This window comes from Acomys minous (genome assembly GCF_964271855.1).
Source record: "Acomys minous genome assembly, chromosome: 17".
NCBI lineage: Eukaryota > Metazoa > Chordata > Mammalia > Rodentia > Muridae > Acomys > Acomys minous.
This window is the reverse complement of record NC_140500.1, coordinates 29,238,888-29,253,534: the sequence shown is the minus strand read 5'-3', so window position 1 is coordinate 29,253,534 and position 14,647 is coordinate 29,238,888. Positions and strand designations below refer to the sequence as shown.

General features: G+C 40.0%; 1 protein-coding gene across 3 annotated transcripts in view; it reads right to left on the bottom strand.

Annotated features, from left to right (window-relative positions):
• The window catches only part of TMCC1 (transmembrane and coiled-coil domain family 1), a 154,332-nt gene that overhangs the window by 47,541 nt on the left and 92,144 nt on the right, over nucleotides 1-14,647 (bottom strand). The gene's annotated exons all lie outside the window — the stretch shown is intronic.

Below are 14,647 nucleotides of genomic sequence, written 5' to 3'. Positions count from 1 at the left end.
ACAATGACTAGGGAAAAGAGAAAAAGAACCTTTCTGCAGCTACTGGAGAATTAGTATTTTGTAGACGCAGAAAGTCTTGGGATTACCAGGAAACAGCCAGCACAAATCTACTACACCCTGGTTCATGGAATCTCTCGGTGCTTTTGTGTAATACTGGTCTATAGTTTTAAGCACCTATATTCAAGATTCTGCATATGTGAGATGTTACTGATACCTATTAAAACGACTTTGTCCTGTATCATATCAGGATATTATAAGGAAATGAGACACAAATTTTAAAATAACTCTGACAGACTGAAAGATACTGACTTTTAGTACAGAATGGTAGTTTCTATATAAGCAAAATATATGTTTAATTTAAACAAGAGTGTGAAACGAGAATTCTAAAAAATGACCTCTTCATTCCTCCAAAGCAAGTCTGTCATCCCCAAGCTTTACTCCTCAGCCTCCAGTACTTACCTCTTCTCCCCACTGTGACGACTCCATCACCTCACTGATCCTGTCCTTCCTCTGACTTAACAGAAAAACAGTTCCCAGTGCATACTTGGACAAGCACTTTGTGACTGTGCTTCCAAGCACAGCTCTTCTGGGCCTTACAGATTAATCACAATGGACACCTTTGATCTTGTGAACACAGGGCACTATTCCACCTCACCTCTGAGATCACCAACCTTAGAATTCACCACACTTTTCGTATGGTATCTTAAGCTCTTATATATCTAATACTCTTGACCTTTTATCCCATTCCTCCCAGAATCTAGTCCACAGTCATGGTGGCAATAAAGAGATCAGGCAGAACTGGATTAGTACTGTACTTCCACTCTACTGATGGTCTGATTTTAAGAACTACTGCATGGAACTGAAAAACATCATGTTCAGTGAAATAAGCAAGGTTCAGAAAGACAAATGCTCTTATATGTAGTATCTAAATGTGTGTATATGCACGCTCATATACACATGTAAGTCATGAAAACAGAAAGGGGATCATTAGAGGGGAGGAAGAGATCACAAGGGTGGAGGGAAATAAAAGGGTAAGATATATGTGACATGACATTCGAAGGGAGACTACCTTGTAGGAGGAAGGGGACTAACAAGAGCGGGACAGAGGAGGTGGAGAAGGTTATAGGGAAAAAGATGAAGAAAAATCAGACATAATAACATACATATGAAAATGCTATAATGAAGCCTGTAACTTTGCGTGTTGACTTAAATTAAAAACAAGTACTATTCTTACCATAACCACCAAAAGAATTGTGACCACTTACATGCTGAGCTCCCAGTAGGCCAAGCTGGCTTTGAAATTTCTGCCCTCCTATCTCAGTCTCCTGGATACTAGGATTCCAGCAGGCATATGCCACCCCACATCTACATTTACTGGCTTCATTTTTGAAGATGAAAAAAAAATTTAAGGCTTAGAGAGAGTGAATTACTTGCTTAACTTTAACATATTATTTAACTGCCTTTGATACTCGACTACTGTAGCCTACCTCAGCTGATTAATGAATTCCCCAGGGAATATACCTTGTATACACTCACAGAGGGATAACTGCTCTGCTACTTTCATTTCTGTTTCACTGTTTTCAGAACCACACAGTGACAACAGTTCAACACAACTGCATTATTTGGCCACTGTAACTTTCACATGGTACCTTTCTGCCTCTACACATCCAAGGCCACTGTGGCCTTCAAAGCCCAACTGCCACATGCCACAGCCCTTAGGAAGTATCTGAGTGCCTTTTGTGGAAATTTTTCTCTTCTTCTCTTTTCCATTTTTGTTTATTTTTGAAACAAGGTTTCACTATCTAGCCTTGTCTGGCCTGGAACTCACAAGGCCATGCTGGCCTCTAGCTCACCTCTTCTGGGTTTAAAGGTATGTGCTACCTACGCCATGTCAGGTACTCTCTCTCTCTCTTTTGTAAAATTTTAATTTCTTATAATTTATTCAGACTGCATCCTGACTGTTATCCTCTGCTTGTATTTTAATTTTTTATAATTTATTCAGATTGCATCCTGATTGTTATCCCCTGCTTATATCTTCCCATCCCCACCCTCCCCTCCCCTAGACCTCTGATAAAAGGAGACTTCCTCCCCCACCAAATGACCACAGCCTATCAGGTCTCATCCTGATAGCTTACTTCCCCTTCCTCTATGTGCCCACTGGGCCTCTCCACCAAGAGGAAGTGATTAAATTGGGGGTATCAGAGTTCATGTCAGAGGCAGTCCCAGCTCTCCCCACAACCTTAGGGAATGAGTTATCCATTGGCTAGATCTCAACAGGGGCTCTAGGATCACTGCATGCATTGTCCTTGGATGGTTTGTGCAGGGCCCCTGGGTCCAGATCCGCCAGCCCTGATGGTCTCCTTGTGGGGCTCCTGAACCCTCTGGGTCCTTCCATCCCCCCAGTCTTCCATGTCACTCTTATCTCTCCAACAGGAGTCCAGCAGCACGTTCCAGCATCTGTCCCAATCCCCTGCTGGGTGGAGTCTCTCAGAGGAACCTATGTTGGGCAGGTACTCTTGATGGGAACTGAGTCTCTCCTAGAGGCTCACCTCTTGGGGCTGAAGAGATGGCTCAGCAATTAGAACGCATATTGCCCTTTGAGAGGATCTGAGCTTGGGCCCCACCACCATGCCTGACGGCTCACAGCTGCCCGTAGCTCTAGTTCCCGGCGACCTGGCTCGCTCTTCCTCCCGTCCTCATTTACTTGCTCCTGCATTCCAACATGCACATTCCCCTGCCCCTACAGCTTTACATACATTTAAAAAAAAAAAAAATCAACCTTAAAATAGTTTACCTCTCCAATATATGTGGCAGATCTAGGATGTAAAGCATATAAAATTGCTTATTCTGTCTATAAAATACTCTTCTCTTTCTGTGTCTGTCTGTCTGTCTGTCTGTCTGTCTGTCTGTCTCTCTCTCTCTCTCTCTCTCTCTCTCTCTCTCTCTCTCTCTCTCTCTCTCTCTCTCGGAAGGCAACTCAGAGGTAGAGCACTTACCTAGCACATGTCAAGCTCTGGGTTTGATTCCCAGCACCACATTTAAAGAAAACCTTGATTCATATCTTTAAAAACAAAGTTAATTAAACATGAATGAGAGGCATTTTTTAGGGTTCACTTCATATTTCCAAGAAGACCATAGCACTCATAGTTTCTTTGTTATCTAGCTACTAATTTGAGGTTAAAAAAAAAACAACAAAAAAACAAAAAACCTTTCCTGTCACATGAAATCCAAAGCTTTTCTTTCGATTTTGGAGAGATGGCTTAGTGGTTAAGAGCACTGGCTGCTCCTCCAGAGGACCAGAGGTTTCAGTTCCCAGTACCGACATGGCAGCGCACAACTGTCTGTAGTCCCGTTTCAGGGATCTAACACCCTCATTCAGACATACATTCAGGTAAAGCATCAATGTACATAAAATTAAACAAGAGAGAGGGGGGGGGGAGAGAGAGATTATTCAAGCTTTCTGGGTTTGGTAGCACAAACCTGTAATTCCAGTACTCAGAACACAGAGGCAAAAATGATCATGGATTCAAGGAGAGCTCCAGTTACACAGAGCGAGGCCAGCCTGGTTACACAAGATCTTATCTTAAGAAACTAAAAATCAACCTAACAAAAATAAAAACAACAATAAACCCCAAAACAAAAATCCAAGTTTTTACACACTTAGATTCATTTTCACTAATACTATTCCAGGTACCAATTAGGTGCAAAATGAATGCTTAAGTGTCTTAAGACACATGAGCCCTGCAGCTTCACCCTGCAGCTCCAACAGCTTTTCTTGTAATTCAAGGGAACACATGAAGACCACTGACAAGGAAGACGGCTTGTTATAGAGTTTTTAGAACATCAAGTATTTTTAAGTTGAAAGAATACGTTTATCTCCACAATTTTCTATAGAAAACAGAAGGGAATGTGCACCCTCTACGCAGAGTTCTATGGGGTGGGGGTGTAGCTACATGCGAGTCCCTGGATTCTGCCCTGGGGCTTTGTACACAGTCAACACAATCCTTCCACAGGCCAAGGTCATGACCATCACTATAATCCTCAACTCAAAGATAAAGCTTTTGGGATAGGGAAATGTGCTCAGGGTAACAGATAACAAGAGGCAAAAAAGGAATTGAAAACCTAGGTTTTTCATTATATAAAGCCCATTTGTACCTTTAATGATTATAATTTTGCTACTTTTTTAGAGCACCTCAAAAATATTCATTCTTACTCCACAGAAAGCAACATTCACATTTCAGAAAGAGAAACATCTTTATCTTTATGATGTAACAGAGAGAATACCATTTCTCAGAAAACAGTACATTGTGTGTTGAATGGCATGAACTACATTTCAAGATTCCATGTGTCTGTCACTGGAATTTAGTAGGAGATTCTCTGACTTAGGAGCACAAAACCCAGACAAACAACACAAGAACATGTGCTTACAGCTTTCCACATGTATTCATGTATGGAAACTCACTCTTCTCTTTGGCTTGTAGGAGGAGATGACAAAGCACCTCGCTGTCATGTCCATCACCCACTCAGCAGTCTCCCCTTCAAGGGCATAGTCAGGAGACCATGGGGCAGCTTCTTAAAACAGTCCTGAAGCTCAACCTCTGCTAAAAGCAGCTCTGACTTCTCTAGCTTAGCTAAAGAACCGTTGTGCTCAGAGCAAATGCCGATGGGAAATGTTCCTGTCTACAGCTGTAGTGTACAGTCCCTAGCGTAACGTTGCCAGACACTCTGGATCCTCAGGGTTTTAACCCTCCATCCACATCCCTGCCTTAGCTGAGAAGAAGAAAAAGAAGAAGTGCCCTGGAGAAGATTTAATAAATACATAGTAGCCTTAAAACTGTTTCCATTTCTGAAGCTATGTAAACTCGTGTGCAGCATGTATTAGTAACCCTGGTCTAAGCTCTCGTTTCTGTTAGCGAACCTGGCAGTGGTCGAGTCATATGTCCACCACTTCACTTGTGCACTTGGGTAAGACGTGCTTTCCCATAAAGAAACGGGGAGAGTGGAGAAAATGGCCAATACTGATAATGCAGAAATAATTACCTATTGTTTTTAGAATTAGAGGAAGTCACACTAGTTTAATTCTTTTATTTAGTGTGTGTGCATGCGTGTGTTTGTGTGTGTGAGCAGGCGCCTGCATGTGTCTGTGGAAGCACTGCATGTGTGGAAGGCAGAGGACAATTTGTGGAAATCTGGTTTTTTCCTTCCAGTTCTTGGGTTCTAGGAATCAAGCTCCGGTGTCACTCGGTGGCAAACAGCTTTACTCAGGGAACCATCTCCCTTGCCCTAGGTTTTTAGTTCTCTATACTCGAACCCTTTGCATTCTCTCCCAGTGCTGGGAGCGAGGTTCACGTGGTCAACATTATCTCACCAGTCCCCCACACAGGTCTACAGCAGAGCAGGCGCTGGGCTGGAGCACACTGGAGCACAAACAACTGCTGCCTTTCAGGGCTACTGTTAGTTTTGTGACCTTAGGCCAGCTTTTTAATCTGAGTTTCAGTTTCTTTATCAGTACAAAGGGATCATATTTACTCTCAATCACTGCTATGAGAATAAAATATATAAATAGATCAGTACAATTTTAAGGCATATGCTAATTCCCCATATAACTGAAGATTAAATGTCTTTATTTACATGCCCCATTAATACAGACTATAAAGATTTCTAAAAATAAACTCCAAGTTCCCTTAGTTACCTACTTTCCCTAAAAAAAAAAAAAGTTTTAACTTGTTATTTTTGGACTATATACTGTAAAGGTAATAATAATTAAAAAAATCTCAACCCATTCTTGCTCCAGAAACAAATGCACATACGTACAAATTTACATATAAACCCAAGACAGACAGACCTGGGTCTGTCCAAGGGAAGTCCTTAAGAAACCTTTTGCTTTGGCTATCACAGCCCATAATTGGAACTGTAGTTCAGCCTTATCAGACATAACCTGATAGTGTTCAGATCTAGGTCCTTATCTGTTCTTTAAACTTTAAACTTCCAACATTCACTTGAAGGAATTTCTGTCTACAATGGGCCTATTCAGAAGTTGTCTTATATACTTACCATATTTGATTTTTATAAAAAGGACTTAGAAAGCAGGTCTTCCTTCAGCTTCTAGGATTGTCTTATAACATGTTTCTTTAGAAAGCTTAGCAACACCTGACAGCCTTCTAATGGGCACATACATAATATCTGGTTCATTTATTTATAGACATATCCCTTCATTTTTAAGCTATATTACCACAGGCAACCAGACCCCCTCCCTTCCTTTCTGGTTTGGTTTTTTGAGACGGAGTTTCTTTGTGTAGCCTTGGCTATCCTAGAACTAGCTCTGTAGACCAGGCTGACCTTAAGCTCACAGATATCCACCTGCCTCTGCCTCCCAAGTGCAGGGATTAAATATGTGCAGCACCACCGCCTGGCTGGCAACCAGTCTTTTATCTGAGAAGCTGCCTCTTCGTTGGTTCTGGACCTTGACTCATTACCATGCTGCCCAGTTTCACAGTCCCATCCCCAGCACTCTCACCTCCGATGTATCTGAGTACAATGCCCCTGTTCACACTTAGTCCTTCAACACACAAGAATATACTTCCTTCCTGGAAGAAGAGTGTGCAAGTGTTTGGGAGGGGATATAGAATAAAAGTTTACAAATATCTGGGAATAGAACTTAAACCGTACTCCAGGAACCCCATGTCTCAAGACAATACTGATGCAAATGGCTAAGCTATTATGTCCCCTTGATGGTGTACTGCCATTCATTTTTGCTTCTTACACAGGAAGCGGGAGGTTTTTTTTTAAGTGCCAATCAGGAAATAAATAAACTCTGTGCATGTCCTGTTTCACTAGCCATAGCGGTTATCATTTGCTGAATATTTACAATGTACCCAACCTTAGATAATTGCTGTTTATTTAATTTGTATTTTTCAAATAACCTAATGTTCTTGTCAACTAAGGAAACAAAAAACACTTAGAAATACTTATCAGACATTACTCTAAGGGCTGGAGAGATGGCTCAGCAGTTAGTGCATAGTGCTTTTACAAAGAACCTAAGTTCAGCTCACTCATGTCAGGTGTCTCACAACCACCTGTAACTCCAGCTCCAGGGGATCCAATGCCACCATTCAGCCTCTATGGGTTCCGGGTACACACACTGTGAGCAACACATTCCCTTTATATTAGAGAATATTGAGTACTCAGACAACAGAGTACTTTTTTAACAGGATATAAATAATGTATTGTCATAAATTTTTATAGAAAATGTATTTTTTCTACACAGTCATACATATAAGAATTTTAAAAAATCTTTTAAAAAATGTCTTAAATTATTCTAAATAGAAATAGAACCAAAACCAAACCCTACAACACCAAACTCCAAACAAAAACACAGCCAACTTATTCAAAGTATACAAGGAAGGAATCTGAACATAAAGCATGTCTCCTTAAACCATTCAAGAATAAAAACTTTTTGGTAATCACACTCCTATCAGGAACTCACCTCTGCTAGGCTTCAAACCTCCTGTTACCGCGAGGGAATGAAGGGGGGAAAATAAATGGCTGGAACTATATATACATAGAGTTACATCTATACAATCATTTTAAGGCAAAATTTAAAAATGCATCTTTAATACTTCAGAAATGAAAATATAGATACCTTTTGTTGTTGTTTTTGCCTTTTTTTTTTTTTTAAAGACATGGTTTCCCTGAGTAGCCTTGGCTGTCTCAGACTCGCTTTGTAGACCAGGCTGGCCTCGAACTCACAGTGATCTGTCTGCCTCTGCCTCCTGAGTGCTGGGATTACAGGCGTGCACCACCATGTGCAGTAAGATGTTTTAATATAAAAGTAAGCCATTCGAATCTCAGCTCAAGTTCGAGGCCAGGCATATAGGATAACTGGGAAAGAGAATGCCTGATATGGAGCATGAATCTTATGATATATCCCTTTACATATATCAGAAACACTTTGTCTTTAGGAAAATGGATGTTCTAGAAAAACATGCACACTCTGACAGAAGTCCAGTTGTACAGACAGAATGAATTCTGCCATGGACTAATACATTCTTTCCTGTAAAAATTCCAATACTCTGAGGACCCACTGGGTTTTGTTTTAATACAACCAGCAGATGTTTAAATGGTAAGTTCATTTCTGTCAGCAGTACTCTTTCAGCAGGACAAAAACACCACATTATCATGAATTTTTATAGAAAATATATTCTTTTCTGTACAGTTTCACTGGCCTGCATGAGGAATAGTTTCTTTGATGTGTCACTGGCATAGTTTTTATCCTTCAAATCAAAGAATGTGTCATTTGTCTCAAAATATATATATCTTTGAATCAGACAGTCCATTTTTAAGAACCTATGGAAATAAATATAATTATTTAAAAGTTTCACATAACCAAAAGAACAACTCTAAAATGGTGTTATCTTTTCTATTCCCAACATTCATGTTAAGTTCTAAGATGTCAAGCTGAGAGCCTCAGCACCCTCTGTGTCAGGAGCTTACCTGTTTTTACATATGTGAGGAAGATATACACTATTTAAATTATGGATAATCTGGAAGTTTCACAAAATTTAGATAGAAGTGCATGTTTACACTATGCAAGAATCTCCTTAAACTTGGCTTCCAAACCCAGCAACCCTGCTACCTAGATATCAGTAGTAAAATATCAGTAGCCCAGTTCTCTAGATCCCACTGGGGTAGCAACAGTCACTCCAATAGCAGAGTGCACAGTTACTCTGCATGAGTTGTCTGACCCCACCTCTTCCCCTCTTACTTGGCTCTGGGTTAAACCTATTACTCATTACACTAGTACACCCATATTCACTAGTACACAATTGTTGGTGATGTATTAACTATATCCCTACACGAGATTTCTTAAGTTCCCCAAACCTAACAGCCATTCTTCTTCCTCCTCCTCCTCCTCCTCCTTCTCCTCCTCCTCCGGGTTTTCAAGACAGATAGGGTTTCTCTGTGTCGCCTTGGCTGTCCTGGAACTCACTCTGTAGACCATGAATGCCTTCAACTCAGAAATCTGCCTGCATCTACCTCCTGAGTGCTGGGACTAAAGGTGTGTACCGCCACTGCCTGGCTTATTGTTATTTCTTCTTGATGAATTATTCCTTTTATTAATTAATATGCAGTGTCCCCATTAATCTCTTCTAATTAATTTTAAAATTTATTTTGATAGGATAGTTATGGCTGCTTATTATTGTTTCTACTTGTTAATATTATATTTTTGGGTATCTTTGCTAAGTGTGTTTCTTGGAGACAGCATATAGTTGGTTCTTGTTTTTAATCAAGTCTATTAGCCTGTATCCTTTTAGTGCTGAGTTGAGGCCATTCATATTTATATTTAAGATTAGTATAGAAGGGACTTTGCTATTTTCTATAAATTTGTTAGGTAATGTGCTATGTTGTTAGATTACTGGGTTTTGTTTTTTTGTTTTCTACTCCAGTATCAGTTTTGAGGACCAGATGAGCTGCTGTGTGGAACTAGTGTCTTTGCTGAGACTAGTTTATTTGTTGTTTTCATGGGATAGATACTTCCATGTATTCACATGAAGGCTGTCTTTGTTCTTTCCTGTAAAGCATTTCTTTAAGTTTTTTGCTATGTTGGCTTGCTTGACATAAATCGTTAATTTGTGTTTGTCTTGAAATGCCTTAATTTCTCCATAAACTGAAAACAGTTTTTTAGTATAGTATTCTTGGTTTACAGTTTTGTTTTTTAATGTTCAGAGCTTGAAATATTTCATTCTATGCTTTCATATTTGCTGATAATACGTCTGGGGTAATTCTTATATTTCTGCCATTGTACGTGAGTGCGTTGTTTTTCTCTTGCTTTTTATTTTTGACACTCTGGCTATAATATGTTGTGGAGAGTTTTTTCTCTGGTTATGGCTATTTGTAGTTCTACAATCCTCCTTGTGTTTGAACACTTACTTCTTTTTGTAAATTTGGAGATACCGAGCATGATTACACATGCCTGTAATCTTATCCCAGCACTTGGGAAGCCAAGACGGGAGGATCTAGATCAGCGGTTCTCAACCTGGTGGTCACATATCAGACAGATATCCTCATTATGATTCATAACAATAACAAAACTGCAATTATGAAGTACCAGTGGAAAGTTTTATGGTTGACGGTCATCACAATATGAGAAACTGTATTAAGGATCACAGCATTAGGAAGGTTGAGAAACTTTTTTCTTTGTATAGTCTTTCTAGTAAGGGTTTAGAGCATTTCTGAAGATTTGTCCTAACATGCATAGTAAACACTGATGATTCTGTTGAAAAACTGTACACATACATTTACAACTTAAGCCAATCTTATGGCAAATTCTATTGTAAACACTATTATTGAGATGGAATTAATACACTAGATAATCCACCCATTTAAAAAGCATACTTCCATGGTTTTCAGGAAAATTTCAGAACTATGAACCTTTACATCACTACTGTGACATATGTCCATCTCTTTTTCCTTTGAAAAGAAACTCTGTGACCTTAGCTACCAAACTCCAACTCCCAGCAGCCACTCATCCACTTTTTTGGTTGTTCCATATTAACAAATTCATGTAAAAGGATTGTTCTATGTTTTTGCCCTTATTTAGTGTCCCTGTAAGGATCATTTCTGCAGTACACTATGTGGATGCATTATTAATTTTTTATAAAGATACATATTTCTGCTTATTTGAAGTACACTAATGATACTGGAGTATGGTCTCCCTTGCAATCTAGTGTGAAGATATTTAATTAAATATAATATAAACTGTTTAATTTCTAATGACCATTGTTTTAAGTTTTTATCTTTATTATGAAAGAAGGAGGAAGCAAATGCTCTGTGGTGTATATAGAGGTCAGAAAACAACTTTCAGTTTTCCTCCCTCCACTGAGGGTCTAAGAACCAAGGCCTGGGTTATACAGCAAGCATTTTTACCTGCTGAGCCACTGTGCTGAGCCTACAATCATAGTTGGGGGAAGGGTGTAAATATTTTTGTATAGATTTATTTATTCTATGTGTATGTACATATACCTGAATGTAGATATGTGCCCCTTGTATGTGTAGGTACCTTTAGAGACCGTCAGAGAGCAATCAGATCCCTTAGAACTGGAGGTTGTCAGCTGCCCAATATTGGTGCTAGAAACAGAACCTGGGTCCTCTGTAAGAGCAGCAAGCTTTTTAAACCACTGAACCATGTTCTCCAGCCCAGGCAATCAGTTTTAACTGTCCGTATATTTAGGCATAAGGACTTTTATGGGTTTGTGAGTTTATTATAAACAAGTTTGGTGAGAAATGTCTAATGAGACATGACTTAAGCAACTAGAAATGGGTATTTGTTTTCACTCACTAAGTTCCACTGGTTCAGTTTGTTGTTTCCCCTTCTTATTGTCCTCCGCCCTGAGAAACTTATACCATTTTACTCTTTTATCTGTGTCAAAAGAATACAATTTGAGAACTAACTTTAAAGAAAAATATGGGTCTGGACTAAGACTGTATACTTAACCAGATGAAATAAACACCATATTTTTCAGTGTGTAAGACGAGTTTGCGGCCTGAGTCTGCTGCACAGGGTGTGCATTGGAATATACTCATTTATACAGCAAGTATATTCCAAACTATATATATACATTTTGCCTTGTTTTTTGAGACAAGGTTTCACTGTGTAGCTTTGGCTGTCTTGGACTTGCTTTGTAGACCAGGCTGGCCTAGAACTCACAGTGATCCACCTGCCTCTGCCTCCCAAGTGCTGGGATGAAAGGCGTTCGCCACCATGCCTGGCTTCCAAACTATATTTTAACTGGAAAAGTTAAAGTTAAAGTTGGGGGTCATCTTATATGAGGGAAAATACGGTATATCCCACAAGAGAAAATAAGAGTAGGCTATAACCTGGCTGTTTATTTCATGCAAAGTTTTTCTTGCCTTCCAAGTAGGTGAGTTTATGCATCTATTAATAAGGGGTTGGATTATGAAAGCTTTAAGGTTTTCCCACTTCTGTTTTTCTCTTGACCCCGTTTGCAACAGGTATAAAGTGTATGGAGTTAAGAGCACTGTCAGTTCTTCCAGAGGTCATGAGTTCAATTCCTGGCAACCACATAATGGCTCACAGCCATCTATAATGAGACCTGGTGCCCTCTTCTGGTATGCAGGCACACATGCAGGTAGAATACTGTATACATAATAAATAAATCTGGGGAGAAAAAAGAGTATGGAAATAAACAAGGTTTGTCAGCAGAAGTGGAGGACTGCCTGTATTCACTTGGGACCTACAAGCTGATAGCCCTTAGCAAAAGAGAGGGTAAGGGTCTCGGGCATACTGCACATTCAGGACCAGGAGAAAGCTCCCTAGGGCAGTACAGATGTGCAGTACAGAAGTACAGTTGAGCCTTGCTCATTTCTGACCAATTTGCTCACCAACAGGCTCTCAAGCTCACTGTCCATATTCTCATGAGGACATCTGTGGACAACATAAATTTGTGTGCTTTACATCCCACTCAGGGTTAAAAAAGAAAAAAAAGCAAGAGCAACTCAGTCTCACTTCTCATCTTACTTCAATAAAATACATTTTAAATACTAGTAATTATGATAAAAGATTACTTTTGGGGGGAGGCATGAGTTGCAGATTTCATTCCATTTTAAGAGTGCTTTCTTGTCAAGCACAAGGTTCTGGGTTCAGGCTACAGCTCTAAGAAATCAAACAAACAACCCCCATGCCAAAACCCAAAGTTACTAGGCACAAGCTTCCTGGGATGATAAGCAATGAATAGCATTCTGCTCTTCTTCATCAGTGAAACAGTAACTGAGAGTCAGCATCTAGGCCTCCCCCTACCACAGGTGTCACGAATGCAAATGGTCTTCCACACAATGCATTTTTGGTAAAATAAAAACATTTTGTTTGTCTTCAGGTTTTTGTTTGCTTGCTTGTTTCTTTTATTTTAAAAAAAATTTTTTTTAAAGTCTGGTCTCACTTTGTACCTCTAGCTGGCTTAGAACTCATGGTAATCCTCCTGTCTCAGATTCTCAAAGGCATGAGCCACCATACCTGGCCAAAATGGAACTTCTATTTTCTGTGTCATTAAAGGGGAACCCACATTATCCTTGGTAGTTAAACAGATCTTCTAAGGCTGTGTATTTTAGGTTAACTTGACATAAATTAAAACTTTCTGAGAGGAGAGAACCTCAATTAAGAAATGCCTAAAGATCCGGCTGTAGACAAGTCTTTACGGCATTTTCTTTCTTTTTTTTAAATAATTAATTTATTATAATTTATTCAAATTACATCCTGAATGCTATCCCCTTGCTTGTATCTTCCTATTCCCACCCTCCCTCCCTCTTCTGCCCTACTCTCCTCCCCTAGCCCTCTGACAGAGGGGATCTCCTCCCCATCATATGGCCACAGCCCATCAGGTCTCATCCTGATAGCCTGCTTCCCCTTCCCCCCAGTTCCCCCAACCAAGGGGTAAGTGATAAAATCAGGGGCACCAGAGTTCATGTCAGAGGTAGTCCCCACATTCCCCACAACCTTAGGGAACGAGTTATCTATTGGCTATATCTGAACAGGGGCTCTAGGATCACTGCATGCATTGTCCTTGGATGGTGCAACAGTTTGTGCAGGGCCCCTGGGTCCAGATCTGCCAGCTCTGATGGTCTCTTTGTGGGGCTCCTGGACCCTCTGGGTCCTCCCCCAACTCTTCCATATCATTCTCATCTCTCCATCAGGAGTCCAGCAGCAAGTTCCAGCATCTGTGCAGATCACCAGCTGGGTGGAGTCTCTCAGAGGACATCTATGTTGGGCTAATATCCACTTATAAATGAGTATATACCATGTGTGTCTTTCTGGGTCTGGGTTACCTCACTCAGGATGATCTTTTCTAGTTCTATCCATTTGCCTGCGAATTTCAAGATTTCCTTGCTTTTAATAGCTGAGTAGTATTTCATTGTGTGGCATTTTCTTAATTAGTGATTGATGTGGGAACTGGCTTGCTCCTCATGACTTGCTCAGTCTGCTTTCTTATAGAACCGAGGACTACCAGGCCTGGGATGGCCACACCCATGATGGGCTAGGTTCGTTGGTACAAGACCTGAAATATCATCAAAATCTCCCTACAGTACAGATTTTAATTCTAAATCTCCATTCATGAAGCCTCACACCACAGAAAGCACATTATAACGTGGGTTCTTGGATCCTGTATGGCCTTTGCAAAAGGTATCTGTCTACTTTAAGAAAAGACTAAGTGCAGTAGGGCTAAAACCAAAATTAAATGTCTGGTCCCCTAAACTGTCATGATCACTATTTTAATAGAAATTGAAGTGATGAAACAACAGAATCATTGCTACCATTATCCTTAGGCGATGAATCAAATTAGTTAAGAAAACACATGACAAATATATGGGGGAAAATTCAATATCTTCAGTCATCAGGAACATACAAATGAAAACTACACTGAGTTTTCACATTATCGCAGTTAGAATGGCCACTATAAGAAAATAAAAACCAAACAAGTGATGGCAAGGACTGGAGAGAAGTGGTAGCTTTATATAGTTGATAATGTAAATGGGTGCATGGAACAGAAATCAGGTACGCACCAGACTTACATGACCCAGACGTCACACTCCTGGGTACAGAGCCAAAGGAATCCACATCAGCACGTGACAGAGA